Source organism: Nannospalax galili, unplaced genomic scaffold, assembly GCF_000622305.1.
Source record: "Nannospalax galili isolate Female #2095 unplaced genomic scaffold, S.galili_v1.0 scaffold1631, whole genome shotgun sequence".
Lineage (NCBI taxonomy): Eukaryota > Metazoa > Chordata > Mammalia > Rodentia > Spalacidae > Nannospalax > Nannospalax galili.
The window spans coordinates 1,105,375-1,125,185 of NW_008329035.1; the positions used below are offsets into that span (position 1 = coordinate 1,105,375).

At 39.8% G+C, this 19,811-nt stretch overlaps 1 protein-coding gene across 1 annotated transcript in view; it reads right to left on the reverse strand.

Moving 5' to 3' along the window:
- Positions 1–19,811, reverse strand: part of Larp1b (La ribonucleoprotein domain family member 1B) — a gene marked incomplete in the record, with an annotated part of 109,095 nt that overhangs the window by 39,470 nt on the left and 49,814 nt on the right.

A 19,811-nucleotide genomic window follows, 5' to 3' on the forward strand; every position in this document is an offset into this window, starting at 1 on the left:
ATCATATACATACAGATCACAGATGCACATGCCAACATCTCAGTGTTTTAGTAGCAAAAACAATGAGTCTTTCTGCAAGGAACAATACATTCTAAAATGAAATGGAAATCTTTAGTAAAGGTTAAAAACTCATTCAATTTTATGTCTTATAGGGCTTATACTGAGTTCAGTGTTGTATAACTGTATTAATTCAACTGTGAACCTAGAAACTTACAGCCACTTGAAAGAGATGTACTCTTGCTCTGGAGTATGTTACTGAATATGTTAAAGCTGTAATGAAATGCTTCTTCTAAAAAAAAAAAAATTCACAAGACAGTCAGGCATGGTAGTGCAGGCCTTTAATCCCAGCCCTGGGCGGTGGGGGTCAGGGCGGAGACCCGTCAGAGATAGGCTTGAACTCACAGAGGCTTCAAGGCTGGCCTGGTCCAAAAAGTGAGTTCCAGGCCAGCTGGGGCAACAGGGAGACCCTGTTTCAAAAAGGCCAAACAAAACAAAACAAAACAAAACGAAACAAAACAAAACAAAAAAACCCACAAGCCATAACACAATGTGTTGCCACTCCCTTTTGGACCAGCTGTATCTCTTGGCTGAACTCTTTCCTTTGAGAAGGCAAAAACCTTGGCTCAGTAATAGAACTATATATTCATTTGTGATTTAAAAAAATGCCTATTTTTGGTTTTAACTTTGTGCTATAGTTACCTAAAATTTAACCTTTAGAGAGAATGAGATGGGTACATAGAACTTTTTGTTTCTTTTGAGAAAGGGTCTCCTTGTATCCCCTGTTGGCTAGGTTGGCCTTGATCTCACAGAGATCTGCCTCTGCCTCCCAAGTGCTGGGATTAAAGGCTCGTGCCACTGTTCCCAGTTTAGGATTTCTCTGTGATATTTTCAACCTCCTCTTCGATTTGGAATTATCTCAAAATAAAGTCCAAACATTAGCCAGGCATACTGTGCATACTCTGCAATGCTGCAGAGGTCAGAAGAGGGCTTTGTATTCCCCTGGAACTGGAGTTAAGGATGGTTCATAGTTGCCGTGTGGGTGCTTGGAATTGAACCCGGGTCCTCTGCCAGAGCAGTCAGTGCTCTTAACATCTGAGCCATCTCTCCAGCCCCATCAAATGTTATTTCTAAGGTTAGGTATGGTGGCACTTGGGAGGCTGAGGCAGGAAGATCAGGAGTTTAAGGCCAGCCTGGTAACATTACATAATGTCACCCTGTCTCAAGACAACAAATGAACAAAAACAAACTACATTTTTTATACTTTTCTCTTTTATCCTGTAAATGTGGCAAAATGATTTTCTGATGCTAAATAAATTCTATTAAACTTATATTTCATGAGTTTTGGATTCTTCTCCCTATCTCTTCATGTATTGCCTCTGACCTACTTCATTTTTCTCTTCTGGGACTCTTGCTTATTTCTCTTCTGGAGCTCCCATTTTTCTCTCTCTTCTGATCTCTTCTTACGTCTCACCAGCTTTATCTTGTCTGTTACTATCTACCAGTCAAGTCAAGGTTGGAGGTTTTCATTTAATAGGAATTCTATTTCTTTTCTCAAATCTGCTTTTTCTTTAGTTTATTTTCCCCTTCACACAATGTGAAGGCCTTAACTTATTAAGCAAAGCATGTAAACATGTATTCTGTATTCTGCAACTTCTATCCTGTGATTTGGTAACTAATCCATATCTATTTATATCTTTTCTGTCATTTCCACAGCAATGATATTTGTCTCCTAGTATGTTCAATCATTTTTCCCCTTATGAGCTATTTATTTCCTTTAGAAAAACATTTTTTGGGAATATTTTGAAGCTTGAAATAAAATCAAGGGTGGGCAAACTAAGAGGCCAAGAATTGCCCATGGTCTAGTAATCCATTTTGTATCTCTCTAGCTAAAAAAATGACTTTTTTTTTTTTTTTGGTCTTTTTGAGACAGAGTCTCCCTGTAGCCAGAGCTGTCCTGTAACTCACTATGTAGACCAGGCTGGCCTTGAACTCACAGAGATTCGCCTGCCTCTGCCTCCCAAGTGCTGGGACTACAGGCGTGAGCCACCACGCCTGGCTTAAAAAATGACTTTTATAGTAAAGGGAGAGGAAGGAAGGGAGGAAGGGAGGAAAAGCAGCAGCAACAACTTTAGACATGTTAAGTGGCTCCCAAAAGGCCTAGAGCATTTACCATCCAACCTCTAAGCTAAGTTCCTCCTAAGAGATATGGGGTTGTTTTTGCTAGAAACCTTTAAGTATTAACAACAGCTTAGCATTACTTTTCACTTGGGTTTGGCTTTTTTCGGACTCTAATATAAACTATGAATTTGAGCGACAAATTCATGAACACAATGTATTCATTATTTTTCCATTGTTATAAAAAAAACACCAGGACAAGCTGGGCATGGTGGTAGCGCACACCTTTAATCCCAGCACTCGGGAGGCAGACGGATCTCTGTGAGTTCGAGGCCAGCCTGGTTTCCATGGTGAATCCAGGACAGCTGGGGCTATAGGGAGATCCTGTCTCAAAAAGACCAAACAACCCCCCTCCCCCCAAAAAAACCCACACCAGGACCAAGGTCACTTATAGAAGAGTTTATTTGGCTTGTTTCCAGAGGAATAAGAGTCTATCACAAGGGGACAGGCATAGCAGGAGGCAGCTGGAGCTGAAAGCTCAGTGCTCACATCTTTAAGCAGAGACAAGAACTAGAATTGGGAATGAGGTTTATGAACCTCAAAGCCTATCCCCCAGTGACCCTTCTCCAGTAAGGTTGTACCTCCTTAATCTCCTAAATCTCTGCAAACAGTGCCATCAACTAGAGCCAAGTATTCAAATACTTGGAGCCTATGGAAGAGGGACATTTCTCAATCAGACCACCACACACATCTTTTGGTTACTTCTCAGAATACTTCCCACTAGCCTACAGTTAGAACCAAAACACAGACACACATTTATTTTAGTTTCTTCTCTTTGTCCTTCAATCAAGCATTGGGCTTATTCCCAGCTCCCTCTTAAACTGAAGATATAGTTCAGTGTCTTATTTTACTTCCTAAGCTGGATGGGTCCTGGACCTATTTCTTGTACCAAATGCCTTCCTATGGCCATGAATTTCAAAACTGAGTTCCTTCTATGTAGCGCATGATCTCCTTCTCTGGATCCTGACAGTGAATCCCTGGAATGAGTAATGGGTATGGGTATGATGTTAAATGCTGGGTCCTTCTTAGACATCTTTCTTTGGTAATTTTCCCCCCAATCATTTTATAGAGGCTTTTTAATCCTCATGAAGGATCATCTTAGAATCTAGCCATCCATGCAACAAAACACTTGAGTGCAGGCCGGAGAAATGGCTCAGTGGTTAAGAGCACTAGCTGCTTTTACAAAGGGCTTGGGTTCAGTTCCCAGCACTCACATGGCAGCTAACAACCATCCACAGCTCCAGTTCCAGAGGATCCAACACTCTCTTCTCACCTTCACAGGCACTGTATGACACAGGTGCACTTACATATAGGCAACATACTCATACACATAAAGTAAACAAATAACAAAATAAAATAAACACTTGAGTGCAACTCTACCACTTGCATTCTTCTACAAGGATTTACACAGCAGAACATCAGGAAAGCATGCTTAACCAAGTTCAAAATATGAACAGGAGTTAGCCTAGCAAAGATGATGGACCAAGAGCATCTTGAGGTGTCAAAGAAGCACACACAAATGCTTAAAGATAAAACTGTAAGAGTATAGAGAGGACCAATATGATGAGGCTAGAAAAGTAGAAATACACAGATGTGTAAGAATTTAAGGAATGAAGAACTTAAGAATATAACGGCAGCACAAATGAGACTTACATGCCCATGCCAGTGTTGAGAAATCAGGAAGTCTACAGGGGTGTTTCCCTTTGGGGGAAGATGAAGTAGAGAAGGAAGTTTTGAACTGAAGATAATAAATTCAGTTTGGAGCATGTTGGTTTTTAAAGGATTCTAGGATGAATATGAACTGTCCCATGAACCAGTGAATATTTAAGTATCTGGAGTTTGGGACCAAAGTTTAAGCCATGTCAAGGATAAGCTTGGTAACTTCTACTGTATTTTCTTTGCCTAGTGTTTTTGTCTACAGCCTTCTGAACATAATTTCCCCCAAACAAAATAGTCTTTAGTCTCACATTGCTCACCAGGAATCTTACAGTTTTCTAATAATTTGAGGCTCTACCAAAATGACTTTATCTTCTTCACTATCTCAAGTATTCCAGCAGTTCTATGACCTTGACTCATATCTCACTGAGGTTAAATCGCAGAAGGAATATCCTCTTTTTTTTTGGCTTTTTGAGACAGGGTCTCCCTATAGCCTGAGCTGGGTTAGAACTCACTATATAGACCAGGCTGGCCTTGAACTCACAGAGATCTCCCTGCCTCTGCCACTGTGTGCTGGGATCAAAGGCATGAACCACCACGCTTGGTGGAACCTCCTCTTAATTCCACTACCAAATCCACAAACCATACTCATGTCCTCTCCAGGTAAAAGCCAACACTCTATATTAGTAGTTCTCAACAGACACTGATTTTGGCCAAATCTCTTCCCTACAAGGTATATATTGTACTGTCATGAATGGAGTACTATTGGTATCTGGTCGACAGAAGCTAGGAACATCCATAACAAAGAATTTTCAGGTTCAAAACTGGTAATATAGCTGAGGCTAAGAATCCTGCACTGTGTGCTTTGAATTTTCTCCAGTCTTATATTTTCAGGAACTTAGCATGATGACCTGGTCTCTTCCGTATCTCCAATTCTCCTTTTCCACTGGAGCACTCTCATTACTATGTAAAATATTCTACACTTTAAAAACATATTAAGCCAGGTGTGGTGACTCACACCTATAATCTCAGCACTGGGAAGACTGAGGCAGGAAGATAACCAACCTGGGGTGCATAGTGGGTTTCAGGTCATATGGGTGACAGAGTGAAACTGAGTCTTTAAAAAGAAAATTAAAACCAAAACCAACATATTAAACACAGGTATGGTAACAAATGCCAGTAATCTCAGCACTTGCAAGGTGGAGGTAAGAAGATCAAGAGTTCAAGATTATCCTTAGCTATACAGCAAGTTCAAAGTCATCCTGGGCTTTGTTGTATGAGACCCTGTCTCAAAACAAGAGCAAAACCTAATACCCCTTTCACAACATCTTATCTACTTTCAGATACTGTAATTTCACTTTACACTAAAGCTTCACTATTTGAGTGAACAATTCATATATTCGAATGTATTCTGCTTTTTTCTGCTTGTTATCTCTTCAGTCACATTTTTCTAGGAGTGGCTATTGGGAATCCAACAGGGACCTGTGCATGCTAAGCAAGTCCAGTACTACTGAGTTATGTCCCTAACCTTTTTCACTTTGAGGCAAGCTTGTTTAACTACCACAGCCTTGAACTTGCAATCTTTGTGCCTCAGCTTCCAGAGTAACTGGGATTATAGGAGTACACCACCACACCCCACTCTTCATTCGGTTTTCCCAATTGCTATACTGCTGTAACTCAGCAGGTTTCTTCTTTTCTGTTTATTAAGAGGCTGTTAGCTAAATTTATAACCAATTATGATAATTTATCGATTGCCTAGATTTTTCTGTTCTTATCTCTACCCACTTACCTCTCCTACACCTCCACTATGAATTAGAGACTACCTTTTCAGTAGTGAGTCATGTTCATTAGCACATTCCTAGCTCCCAGGATGGTGTGGCACACTGAAGGCATGCAAATATATATGAGTGAATTACCAACAAAAGGTCAATTTATTATAAAGCCAGCACACCTGAAATATGGACCTGACTTGTATAAGGAATAACAGTTAAAATTTACACTGTAAGGAAAGATCTAAAATCAAGTCTTCTGTCTGACTTATATCTCAAGCAGGAAGAGGTCCAAAACCAAACCCTTCTGCTTTCAGTTTTGTTTGTTTGTTTGAGATAGGGTGTTGCTATGTAGCCCAGTCCTGTCTTAGCCTCCAGATGCAGGAATTTCAGCATAGGCCACAATGCCCAGCTTACAGACTGCACTTTAATGGTACAATTTCTGTATAAAAGTCTTCCTAAGCTTTGTAACCTTGAAATTCCTGGTCACCCATCTAGTCAGGAAAATCATTCAATGACTGCCATCTCTCATGTCTAAAGGGGCCTAGAACAATTGTCTTGGTCAGGGCAGAAGACAGAGCCACTCCTAGTATACCCTTTCAAAAATGTCCCAGCTGGCAGCCTTAACCATTCAACAATTAGAAATATTCCCTCAAATAAAGCAAAGCCGTTGGACATGGTGGCACATGCCTTTAATTCCAGCAGAGGTAGGCAGATCTCTGTAAGTTCAAGGCCAGCCTGGTCTAGAGAGTTCCAGGCCAGATGGGGCTATGAGACCCTGTCTCAAAAAAAAGACCAAATTAATTAATTAATTAATTAAAAAATTTTAAAAAGCAAAGCCAGTAACCATGGAGAACTCTAGGAATCAAAGCTTAGACCATCATTGAGTAAATCTGCCAACAAATACTCCAAGAAGTACCGGACAAAGCTGATCTATAAATGCCAAGATCCTAAAAATGACATCAAGCAACTGGCCATGAGATGTAGAGGTTTAAATTTGAAGGCTCCAAAAATGCTAGAATCAGACATGAGGACATTTGGATTTACACCCAAGCAACCTTGCCAGAAAGTACAATAACAGACTGGCTTGTAATGATTTCTCAGCTTGTTTTGTTTTTTAAGACAAGACTGGCCATAAGCTCATGAACCTCATGCTAAGATTACATAGATGTTTCTCTTTTATTTAGCATTTTCAAAGCCAGGCTAGGTAGCTCAAAACTATAATCCCATCACTTGGGTGATGAAGGTAGGAACATTAGTTTGAGGTTGTCCTCAGATACATACTGAGTTCAAGTTCAGTCTGGGCTACATGAGACCTTGTCTCAAAAAACACCAACTTGGCTCAGCAGTTAAGAGAGCTTCCTTCTTTTCCAGAGGACATAAGTTCTGTCCCCAGAACTCATATCAGGTGGCTTACAAATACCTTTAACTCAAATTCCAGTGGAACCAATACCCTCTTCTGGTCTCCAAGGGCACCTGCACATGTGGTACACACACACACACACACACACACACACACACACACACAAACACACACACACACACACACACAAACAAACAAACAAACAAAAAAAAACATAGAAACAAAACTACTATCACCACCATCAAAAAGAGATTTCTAGCTGGGACGTACCCCCAAGAAATAATGAACTGGACAGTTTTTTAGTTTCAGAAGGTCACAGTCCAGTCAACAATAGGAGTAAGAAGCAAAAGTCCATTTATGCATTTTTGGTGAATGATTTATCTATGTCCTCTGTTAATAAAGATTTCAATACTATACGGTATATAACCCTACTATACATAGACCAAGAATTAGTAAGACAAATGATCTGGATTTAAAAAAAAAGCAAAACATAACAAAAAAAACAGAAAGAAGCTTGAAGTACATTCATTTTCAGCATAAGTAGCAAAAATTCTGCCCCTACGAAAATAAGCTTTGGCTTTCTTGGTTTTGTACTGTCCCCTTTATCCATTCCAGTCTTTTAGTATAGTTATGAAATGCCATATAAAAGAATGTATTCAGGCTGAGAACTAGATCAGATAGTTAAGTACTTGCCTAGCATACATAAAACCCTGTGCTGGGATCACTAGCACCACATAAACCAGGCATGGCAATGTCTGTAATTCTAGTAGTCAGGAGGTAGAAGCAGGAATATTAGAAATTCAAGGTCATCCTTGGCTAGACTAGGATACAGAACATGCCATCTTTACAAATAAAAACAAACACCTAACAACAAACAAGGGAGGATCAGAATGCCTAGCTTCCCTGGAATTTAGGATTCTCCAAACCCCACTCAACCTACATGCCCTGACAACCAGAAGTCAGAGGACCACTTGCAGGGAATCCCTTCTCTCCTTCAACCCTGTACAACCTGAGAATGGAACTAAGGTTCTCAAGCTTAGTGACAACTGCCTTTATCTAATATCTTGAGGGCCTATTTAAAAAAAGCAAAACCAAAAAAAGATGTTTTGGGTCAGTCTATTTCTGAACAAAACCTCAGACTGGCCTAGAACTTGTGATGGATGACACCACAGACCTGCAGCCCAGTGGTCCCCACTGACCCCAGTCTTGGACCAAGACTGAATTTGTAAACCGGGACGCCCCTGATTTGCGCACAACTGGAAGTTTCACATGGGTGGTGGCTAAAGTCCTAGAATTCATGATACACCAGCCCATCCGGACTTCCCTTCTTCCCAACACACAACTGACAATGCTAGAACACACAAAGGAACTCAATCAAACATAGGGATGTAGGGAGATGTCCCTCACTCTTGCCCCACCATTTTGTAGATTGCCCTAGACTGCTCCACCCATCTACCCTCTTCCAATGAACTCAATAAATAATTGTCCTATTCTGAAAGAAACAAAACAAAAACTCAAGTATCCTTTGAGATGAACTAGTGGGCAGAGTGGTTACTGTCAAGCTTGGAGACTTGAGCTCAATTCCTGGGACCACATGGTGGAGAGAACCAACCGACTCCAGCAAGTTGTCCTCTGGCTACCATACAGGACAGTGGCATGCATGCAAACACAAACATACACACACACACACACACACACACACAGAGAGAGAGAGAGAGAGAGAGAGAGAGAGAGAGAGAGAGGAGAGAGAGAAAATGTTATTTATAAAGCATATATATGCAACTTATTTAGAAATAAGTTGCCAACAACTGCTGGCAAATTAGAAATGCCTGTTACCCTATTTCTCCCTACCACATATACAAAACGCCCAAATCCTGACTATGCAATAATTATTCCAGGCCTTTCTTTATGTAACCGCCTTTACATACATGCATCCCTTAAAAAAGACCTTTCTTGAGCTTTCTGGCATAATTCCTTGCTTCTTTCCCACTGTTTTTTTAAGTTCATCAAAATGTGCACAGGAATCATTTCTTCTCACTATGCAGCATCCCCCTCATCAATATATAATGGCATAGTCATTCAAGCACTGATGCACACTGTATTTCCAATTTGTGGCTGTAATAAATTATTCTGACAGATCCCTATAGATTGCTCTAAGTTCTTTTAGTGTAGTGCTACCCAGTACAAATGCAATTCAATCTGAAATTTCCTCAAAACATTAAAAATGTTAAAAAGTGAACTGTCAATATTTAACATAACAATATGCAATAATTATTAAAAATTGAGACATGTTTCCCTAACTCTTCAAACTCTAGTATTTTAAGCACATCTTACTTTAGAATAGACACGTTTTCAGGGTGCACGTGCTTAGAGATTAGAATGTTTGAACCATGTACCTACAGAGCATATTCCTGAGTGCAGATGGGGGAATCCCAGCAGATAGTTACCCCTTTTTAGTCTCATAGATCCTGAGTTTCTTCTTCCAAGTAGCTGAAAATATGTCTTACAATCTGGTGCTTTAACTTGCTGATATGGTATTTATGAAAAGTTTCTTGAAGATATTTTCATCTTACTGAATGTTAAATATTTTTTAGTGATTTCAACCTTTTGAATTTCCTCTTATGTTAAATGCCTGTTCATGTCTTATAATTTTTCTACTGACTTTTTAAATTGATTTGTGCTTCTTTATTAATTTGCTTTATAAGAACTATTGATTCATGAATAGAAATTTTTGATCATATATACATTCTTAGGAGTTTTAATGATAAATTATTTGTATCAATTTTTATCAATCTTGTCCTCTAAAACTGTGCTTTTGATGTCTACTTAAGAGAACTTTTGAGCCAGATGTGGTGGTACATGTCTTTAATCCCAGTACTTGGGAGGCAGAGACAGGAGGATCTCTGTGAATTCAAGGCCAGCCTGGTCTACATAGCAAGTTCCAGGCCAACTGGGACTACAGGGAGACCCTGTCTCAAAAAAAAAAAACAAAAAAAAACAACAATAACAACAAAAAAGAAAACCTTTCCTACACAAGACCCCAGATCCCAACAAGGTTCGGTTCCCAGCACCTATATGGTAGCTAACAACCATCTGTAACTCCAGTTCCAGGGGATCCAATGCCCTCTTCTTGCCTCCAAGGGCATTGCAGCATATGGTGCACTTGCATTTCTGCAAGGAAAGCGCTCATACACATAAATCTCTAAAAAAGTTTAATTTGGTAAACATTTTTCTCTTTAGGACATTGCTTTCAAAAAATGAACTTGGTGCTTCCTGCCATCATTACTATCCGTAAAAATTAGAGGTTAGATAGATGGCTCAGTGGTTAAGAGCACTGGCTTGCTCTTGCAGAGATTCAGTTCCCAGCACCCACATAGTGGCTAACAATCTTCCTTAACTGGAGTTCCAGGGGCTCTGATACCCTCTTCTGGCCCCTGCAGGCACTACACACAGGTTGTACTTACATACATGCAGGCAAAATACTCATACACATAAAATAAAAATAAATAAATCAAAATAATATCAGAAAAACTGAGCCAGCAAGATGGCTCAGTGGTAAAGTTGCTTACTTGCCATGCAAGCCTGGTGACCTGGAATCCATGTAAAAGGTGGAGGAGAGAACCAACTCCCCAAAGTTTTCTTCTGACCTCCATACATATGCCATGGCATGCATCCCCAGTTTAAAAAAACAAACAAACAAAAAAACAGAGAAATTTCAAACATCCCAATGCTGTTCCAGAACCAGAAAGATAAATATTGCACGTTTTCTCTCATATGTGGTAGGAACCTAGCCCCCCATCCCCCTTTGCAAACATAAATCCTCAGGTGCAAGTCAAAAAAGTAGATAGGGGACTATTTGGGAATAGGAATAGGCCTAATGAGAGACAAATGACGGTAATGGGGAGACAATATGGTCAAAGTACATGGTATACTAGAACAAAAAATATTGTTTTGAGACCCATCACCCTGTACAATGAATACATTTTCGTCCTTTTGAGACAGGGTCTCCCCAGAGCTATAGCTGTCAGGAACTCTCTATGCAGACCAGGCTGGCCTCAACTCACAGAGATCCACCTGCCTCTGCCTTCCACTGAGTTCTGGGATTAAAGGTGTGCAGCACCATGCCCAGCACTAATGAATTTTTTCAAAAAAACCCAGAAACATCTAAAACCCCTCAAGGATGGAGTTAGTGCTACAGTAATTTCACTTTCATATGTTTGTACAAATTTTCACAGACTGAGTATTACAGCTGGGTTACAGTCTCAGATTGCTGGGCTCCTGTGCATTTCCAGCTTGACATAGAAATGCAAAGGGAAAACAATCCAGAGAAATACCTTGAGGACCATAGAGAGGTGAGTGCAGTATGAGGCTAATTTAGGCAATTTAGACTTCAGCCTCACACTACAGTATGACTATTTAAGCATATACATCATTATTGAGAGCCGGTAATGTGACTCAGTGAGTAAAAGTGCTTGCCACCAGGTCCGCTGACCTGAATTCAATCCCTGGAACCCATACGGTGAGAGGAGAAAACCAACTCCAAGTTGTCCTCTGATCTCCACAGGCACATACAAATATGGTGCACACATACACAACACACACACAAATAAATAATTATTGAATTAATAAATAAAAGAATGATTTAAGCCTGTGAGAATGAGCACAGAAAAGCCTGGATAACCTGGACTTGTCATCTACATAAATCTCTTTCATTTCAGACTTTCAAATTTTGGGTAAGTGGTTAGAATAGTCATAGAAAACTTGTTATTCATGCCTTCTTATAATAATATAAATGGAATCTTATAAGTTACTGTTAAGAACTACTACTATGGGGCTGGGAAGATAGGTCAGTGGTTAAGAGCACTGATTTCTCTTGAAGAGGACCTGGGTTCAGTTCCCAGTATCCACACAGTGGCTAACAACCACCCATGACTCCAGTTCCAGGGTATCTGATGCCCTCTTCTGGCCTCTGGGGGCAGTGCATTTACATGCAGGCAGAACATTCATACATATAAAAAAAAAATAAAAACTTAAAAAAAAAAAAAGCTACTTTGCCAGGCATGATAGCTCATGCCTTTAATTGAAGCACTCAGGAGGCAGAGGCAGGCAGTTCTGTGTGAGATTAAGACCAGCCTGGTTTACATAGTTAGTTCTAGGTCAGCTGGGGCAATAGGGAGACTCTGTCTTTAAAAAAAAAAAAAAGCTGATTCTGTAAAGTTTCCACTATCCATTTGTAAGAAGAGTCTTTTGGATTTTCTATTTATAAACTCAAAAGTTTTATTTCACTCTTTCTATCTTTATCCATTTCCTCCTTACCGTCTAGCAGAGACATCTAATAGATTTGACAGATATAATAGATCTAGAAGAGATTAACCTCAACTTTCACCACTTAGAATGTTTGCTTTGTAGGAGACTTTGTAAAACCTCTTGAGTTTAAAGATATTCTTTTACCTCAATTAATATTCTTTTATCTCTACATTACTAACTGTCCTTCATGTACACACACTGACTTTTACTGAGTATAAATTATGCTTTTATTTAAGTGATTAAAACCTTTCTTTAGCTGGGCATGGTGGTGCACGCCTTTAGTCCCAGCACTTGGGAGGCAGAGGCAGGCAGATCTCTGTGAGTTCGAGGCCAGCCTGGTCTACATAATGAGTTCCAGGCCAGCTGGGACTACAGGGGAGACCCTGTCTCAAAAAGACCAAAAACAAAACAAAACAACCTTTCTTTAACCTATTAATATGAATTTCACTAACTTTCCTAATGTGGACTCCACATGCCTCAATGGAACAAACATGACTACCTCTCAGGGTTTAAAAAAAAAGTTTATGAATTTTTTGCCTGCACATATGAATTATGTACTACATGCATGCAGTGTCTCCAGAGGCCAGAAGAGAGTATCAAGGGTATCAGATCTCCTGGAACTCCAGTTACAGATGATAGTGTTTTGGGGTTTTTATTTTTGAGACAGGGTCTCCCTGTAGCCCCAGCTGGAACTCATTATGTAGACCAGGCTGGCCTCAAACTCACAGAGACCCACTTACCTCTGCCTCCCGAGGCGAGGCATGAGCCACTAGGCCCGGCCTTAGTTAGTTACAGATGATTGTGATCTGCCATGTGTGTCATGGGAACAAAACCTGAGCACTGTGCAAGATCAGCAAGTACTCTTAATCACTGAACCATCTCTCCAATCTCTGGTTATCTCTTCTTTAAAAATTGCTGAATTTGGTTTGCTAGAAGATTTAGAATTTTTGCACTTACATTACTCATAATGCTTGAGTCTCATTCATATGCTCATGGATTTCTAATTTCTCATCCATATACATACAGTTCAGATGCCAGTTATGCCCTTCTCATAAAGAAAGTGAAGTTCCTTGACCCCTCATCCAGCAAATAACTTGTTATGCTCATTTTCTCTCTTCCTTAGACATATTTGTGTATAACTGAAATTATCTATACCCAATTAAAGACACATTAATAAATAATAATTAATAAAATCATTTGTCTAGATTTGACGTCATTGTAGGGTCTGAAAATTTTATAAAAATTATCATTTTTATTTAGACTTTCTTTTCTACTCATTTTAGAAAAATTACACATCTTTCTAAAAACTTGTCCTCATATAAATAGCAAATTTATTTTAGCTTTTTATTTTGAGACACTGTAGCCTAGGCTTGACTTGAACTTAAGATCATTCTCTGTCTCAGCTTCAGAAGCATAGGAATTACAGGTGCAATTCATTGATCTAAAAATACCTTTAAAATTTTCTGCAAGCATGGTGACACATGCCTTTAATTCCAGCACCTGAGAGGAAGAGGCAGGAAGAGCTTTGTGAGACGGAGGCCAGCCTCATCTACATAGTGAGTTCCAGGCCAGCTGAGGATACAGGGAGACCCTGTCTCAAAAAACAAACAAACAAACAAAAAACCAAACAAACAAAAAAGGGGGGTGGGGATGGAGAGATGGCTCAGTGGTTAAGAGCACTGACTGATCTTGCAGAGGACCTGAGTTCGATTCCCAGCAGCTACATGGCAGCTATGAACCATCCTTAACTCCAGGGCCAGGGGAATCCGAAGCCCTCTTCTGACCTCCGCACCGCGGGTGCATTCACATACATGCAGGCAATACACTCATACACATAAAATAAAAATAATAAATTAAGCCAGGCATGGTGGTGCATGCCTTTAATCCCAGCACTTGGGAGGCAGAGGCAGGTGGATCTCTGTGAGTTCAAGGCCAGCCTGGTCTATATAGTGAGTTCCAGGATAGCTGAGGCTACAGGGAGACCCTGCTTCAAAAAGACAAAAAAAAAGTATATATAAATATATATGGAAGTTTATTTCTGAGTTTCCATTCTATTCTATTGGTCTATATGCTTTTTATGGCAGTACCACAATGATTTGATTACTGTAATTTTGTAGTATAGAGAAATCAGAAAGTAAAAAGCATCTTTCTTTCTCCACTTTTTCCTTCTCATTTCTCTCTTTTCTTCCCTCCTTGTCCCTCCCCCCTTTTTGACAAGTTCTTACTATGTAGCCAAGGCTGGCTTGGAATCACTTGTAGACCTGGGTGTTTTACCTAATTATGGTTCTGAAAAGAAAATGTTGCCCAGATTTTGACAGGAATTGCAGTGAGTGTAGACTGCTCTGGGTAGTGCTGACATATTAACCATGCAATATCATCCATCAACATGGCTGTTTTCCTTTAGAATTTTTATTTTTATGTATATGAATGTTTTGTCTGCATGTACATAAGTGCACCCATATGTGCAATGCCCACAGAGGCCAGAAGAGGCTGTTGGATCCCCTGGAACTGGAGTTAAGGATGGTTGTTAGTTGCCACATAGGTGCTGGGAACTGAACCCGGGTCCTTTGCAAAGCAGCCAGTGTTTTTAACCAGTAAGCCATCTTTCCAACCTGTTTAAACTGTTTTGGTAGCTTCTGCAATGCTGAACTAAACCCCACCACATTCCACAATGCTCTTCCGGGAAAAACCTGGCTCCAGCATCCCATTTCTCTAATAACTTATCTTGCAAATATTTAGAGATTGTAGGATGTTTTGTCATTTATTATTGGTTATTTTACTGGTCTTTAGCAATAAGGATATGTAAGAAACAGAAAGCCTACCTTCTTCACATCCACCAACATGCCTTTCATAGAGATCAAAAAGGATCACTAAAACTGCCCTGTCAGGCTGACATGCTTTCCATTCTTATCTAATCAACCTGTGCAGTTTCTGACACACCTGATTCTTCTCTCTTATCCACCAGTGTTCAGATGCAGTTCTCATTTCCCTACTTCCTGTGCCACCAGCTTAATGTAAACTCCAGTCTCCATCTTGACAGTCTGTTAACAGCTTCCTGACAGGAATTCTTCCGGCCACTTTTGTCCCCATATAACCTATTTTCTGCCAAAGAGACCAGAGTGATCTTTTTTTTTTTTTTTAATTTGTTTTTATTGACTTTTTGTGCATTTTATACAGAATCTCAAAGAATCTTAATCATCTTTATACCCCCATCCCCACTGGCACACTCCCACAGTCTCCCCACTGAAACCCATAGACTCTGCCATCCATATTAAGGCCGAATGTGCCATGTCAGTCTCCCCAGATGTTCCCCTGTGCAAGTCTATCTACTGAGGTCTAGTCAACCTATCTAGAGTCTCTTGTTTTAGGAAGATCAGCTCTTCCTCACCCAGCAGTAATCAGCTGCCAATGTTTCCCCAGCTAAGATTGGGATCTGCTGTTCATTTCCCTAGATCTATGCTAGGTTTTTGTCTGCTTGAGTTTACATGGGACTTTTGTATGGTGACACCACAGTCATAGAATCATATGAGCAGGGCTCCAGGAGCTTGTAGGACTGTTTTCATATGGTTGTGCACCTCCTCCCTATTTCTTACAATCTTTCCGCCACTCTTTCACAATGGTCCTTCATCCCTGGGTGGGTGAAGTTTAACATAGGAGTCCTGTTCATAGACCAGCAATCTGAAGACTCTTAATCTCTATGCTTTGGCCATTTGTAACCTTTTGTGTTCCTGTCCTTCTGTTCCATAAGAGATTTTCATTAATGAGAAATGAGAGATTCATTAGTATCATCTTTATTACCCCTGTTCTATATTCCATGCACCTTAGATGTAGACGTTTTATGTTAGTCAGTTTTCTGTTGCTGTGATAGAAACACTGACCCAAGCAATTTATAGAAGGAAGAATTTATTTGAGCTTACGGTTCCAGGGGAATTACAGTCCATTATGGCAGGGAGGAATGGTGGCAGAGGTAGCTGGAAGAGGAAGGGAAGCTAAGCTCTACATCTTTCAGCAGGCACAGGAAACAAGAGCAGAGTGATCTTTTAAAAATAAAATGTCACAGTGCCTCTGTAAATCTGTACTTGAACTTGATAAATTATACACTATTTAACATAATTCACAAATTCTAAACTGATCTGACTTTCCCTACACAACCATAATTCCCTTCTTAGACAAACTATGGACAAACTGACTTTTCAAATATGCCATTTTTCCCCCACATTTCAGATCTTTGACACTTTACTGCCCCTTCTTCCTGGAATACTTTTTCCTATTCTTTGCATGTTTAATTCCTACTTAGCTTTCTGATTTCACTGTAACTTGACTCTCAGAAGTCTTCTCTGACTACCTAATCTAATAGCAACCTGTTTATTCTTTTTGAACACTTATTATTAGTATTATTTGAGAGTAATTATTGTAGGTTTATTTTTTTACTTTTTTTTAAAAACTTTTTTTTTCTGCAAGAACAACCAGTTTTCTTAACTGCTGAGCCACCTCACCAGCCCCATATTTCTTTTTGAGACAGAATCTCACTATATAGCCAGGCTGGCCTGGAACTCAGAAATCCTCCTGCCTCTGCCTTCTGAGTGCTGAAACTAATGGCATATGTCACCATACCAGTCTGTGAGTTTATTTTAATGTCTGTCCCCCAATTATCTGCAAGTTACAGATCCTCTTATCTTTTTACTCTATGCCTTAGGGACTAGTAATTTCTAGAACACAGTAGGCACTCAATGAACATGTTAAATAGGTGACCCACAGGAAAAGTACAAGTCTAACAGAAATCACATGTTCAGCACAGAATTAGAACCAAGGAGAGTACATTAAGCCATGGAAATAGAGAAGAATCAGGTCAAAATAAAGACACATCTGCAAATAAATCTTTTAATTCTTAGCCATATAGCTAACATTTTCTGCCAATTAAAATTTAATTGATAAGGTCAGCACCTGCCTCAATAACTCAACACACAGCTGTGAACTATTATCACCCATTTAGTTTTTAAAAGAAATAAATAATAACCTACAAATATTTCTCAAGCTGGCTTGGAAGTTTGTTGTTTGGAGCTCTGAAAACATCTACCTACAGAACCAATACTATACATAGTAGATAGGTTCCTGTGATTAGTGAATGATATTTGATCCAAAACTCATCATCATTTTAACAAATATGAATGGAGCAACACTTTGTGCCAAAAACTATTTGGCACTATAGATAGCATTTTTAAAAAACAGATGAGGGGCCAGAGAAATGGCTCAGAAGTTGGGAGCACTGGCTGCTCTTGTAGAGGGCCTAGGTTTGATTCCCAGAACCTATATGGTGGCTAACAACCATTCGTAACTCCAGCTCCTGGGGATCCAACACCCTCTTCTAGTCTCTATGGGCACTGTACTCACACTGTACACTTACATGCAGGCAAAATATTCATATACATTTTCTAAAAATAGATGAAAGTGCTAACCTCATAGCTCTTACTTTCATGTGCTTAACAAAAAAAAGCAAAATATACAGAATGGTAGGTGGTAATTAATGCTATGGTGAATTATAAAGTGAGGCAGACAGAAAAGAACAGAATATATTCATTATTGGATTTTAGTCTATTAGTTGAGGGTGAACCTAGGGTCTCCCACATACTAGTCCTGTGATCTATCACTGTGGCAGATCTCTAGTCCTTTTCTTTTTGAGACAGGGTTTTACTAAATTGGCCAAGCTAGCCTTGAATGTGCAATACTCCTGGCCTTCTCAAGTAGCTGAGATTATACAGCCCTGTGCCACCAGGCCCTGCAATTAGTAGAATGTATTTATATTTGTTACAAAATAATTTCAGATAGATATAACTTCTAGAGCCAAATATCACAAATAATATTTATAGGGCAGGCTCAGCAGATAAAGTTTTTTTCAAGGTGAGAATGAATTTTTTTTCACTTTTTTATTGAACGTTTTAAATTTCATATATTTCTCACTCAAATCCAGATCCCCTCCTCCATCCATGCCTCCCCCTAGCCCCCCACCAAAATGAACCCTATGCACTCTGCCATACCTACTGATTCCTATTCATTCAGGTGTTTATGCCCAAGTGTCCAGTGTAAATGTGACCACTGGAGTCTAGTCAGTCTATTCAGTGGTTGTATGTAAGTCATACTCTCCTCCACCCAGCAGCAGACTCAAATAGTTATCAATCTAGTGCTGGCCCGCCACCTATTTCTCACCACCTCTTTGGCCTTTGTTTAACTGAGCTGACATGGGTCCCATGCTTGACACCACCACTGCCTCAGGTTCACATAAGCAAGACTCCAGTGGCCCGGAGGCCTCCACCTCCCTGTGTTCATGAACCAGCCCTGACTCTTACAATCCTTCCGCCTCCTCTTCCGCAATGGTCTCTGAGACGTGGGTGGGTGAGGTTCCATATAGGAGTCCCATCCTATATGCTACAGTCTCTTATTCTCCAAAACTTGGTAGAATAAGGAGTAGAGAGAAGACTAATGGATCCCCCAACTCTCACCAGTGAGACTTCCATGCACATCAGAGTGCGATGCACACAGAAGGCCATAACTGGTAAAGGTTCTTCTTGCCAAGCCTGAGGAACTGAGTTTGATCCCTAGGCCTTATGTGGTGAAGAGCACCGACTCCCTCAATTTGTTGTCTGACCTCCACACTGTGGCACATGTGTGTACACACATGTGTATACATGTACTCACACACAATAAATAAATGAAATAAAAATGTTTATGAAGACAATTCTATTCTAAATTTTATAAAAACATACTTCCTTTCCCATAGCAAGAGGATAGGCAGAGAATTGTCTGGGATCTAAGTCATTTGACAAGATATAGCCTGGGGTAGGTTCTCCAATAAGTCAGTGGCTAGAGAAGGCAAAAGGCAAAAGACAAAAGAGATAATGGAAATTCCAAGAGGACATAAGGAGCCAAGAAAGAAAACACACCTCTTGTTGACTCTAAGCCCATGGACAGGCAGGTCCTTCTGTTCAACCATTAGCTGACCAGCTTTTCTTTCTACAGCTGTTAACTATTTTGGAGCAAGACCACTTTCCTATTTGACATATAATTTTCCCTCATTATCCCATCACTGAAACAAATATTTAACTTTTGGAGTCTCTTTGAAAAGTTTAACAGCAGAAAAAGATCCCTTTCGGGCCTAACTGCACCATCATAATTTAAATTAAAGAAATATGAAGAACTATTCTGGTTCTCTCTTCTACATTAGCTCAATTATTAGAGTGGAATCCAGAGTCTGGCAAAATGCAAGCCATAAAAATTAAAGCAAGGTTTCAAATAGTATCTCTAGAACCATAGTAATGACTGGGTGAGAAAGACATTCAATCAGTTTAACCTTCTTTGCTTTGCCCATAATCATGTCTATAGCACAGTCCAAGACTGTAATATAAGACTAGGATAAGAAAGATAGCCAGTTCTCTAAAGCCACTAGTGCATATAAGCTGGGTGACAGCCAGGTAGGAAATGAGTAGGTCAAGCAGGCCTGTCCATAACAATTTCTCCTTCTAATTCCTTCATGAGAAAGTGCCTTC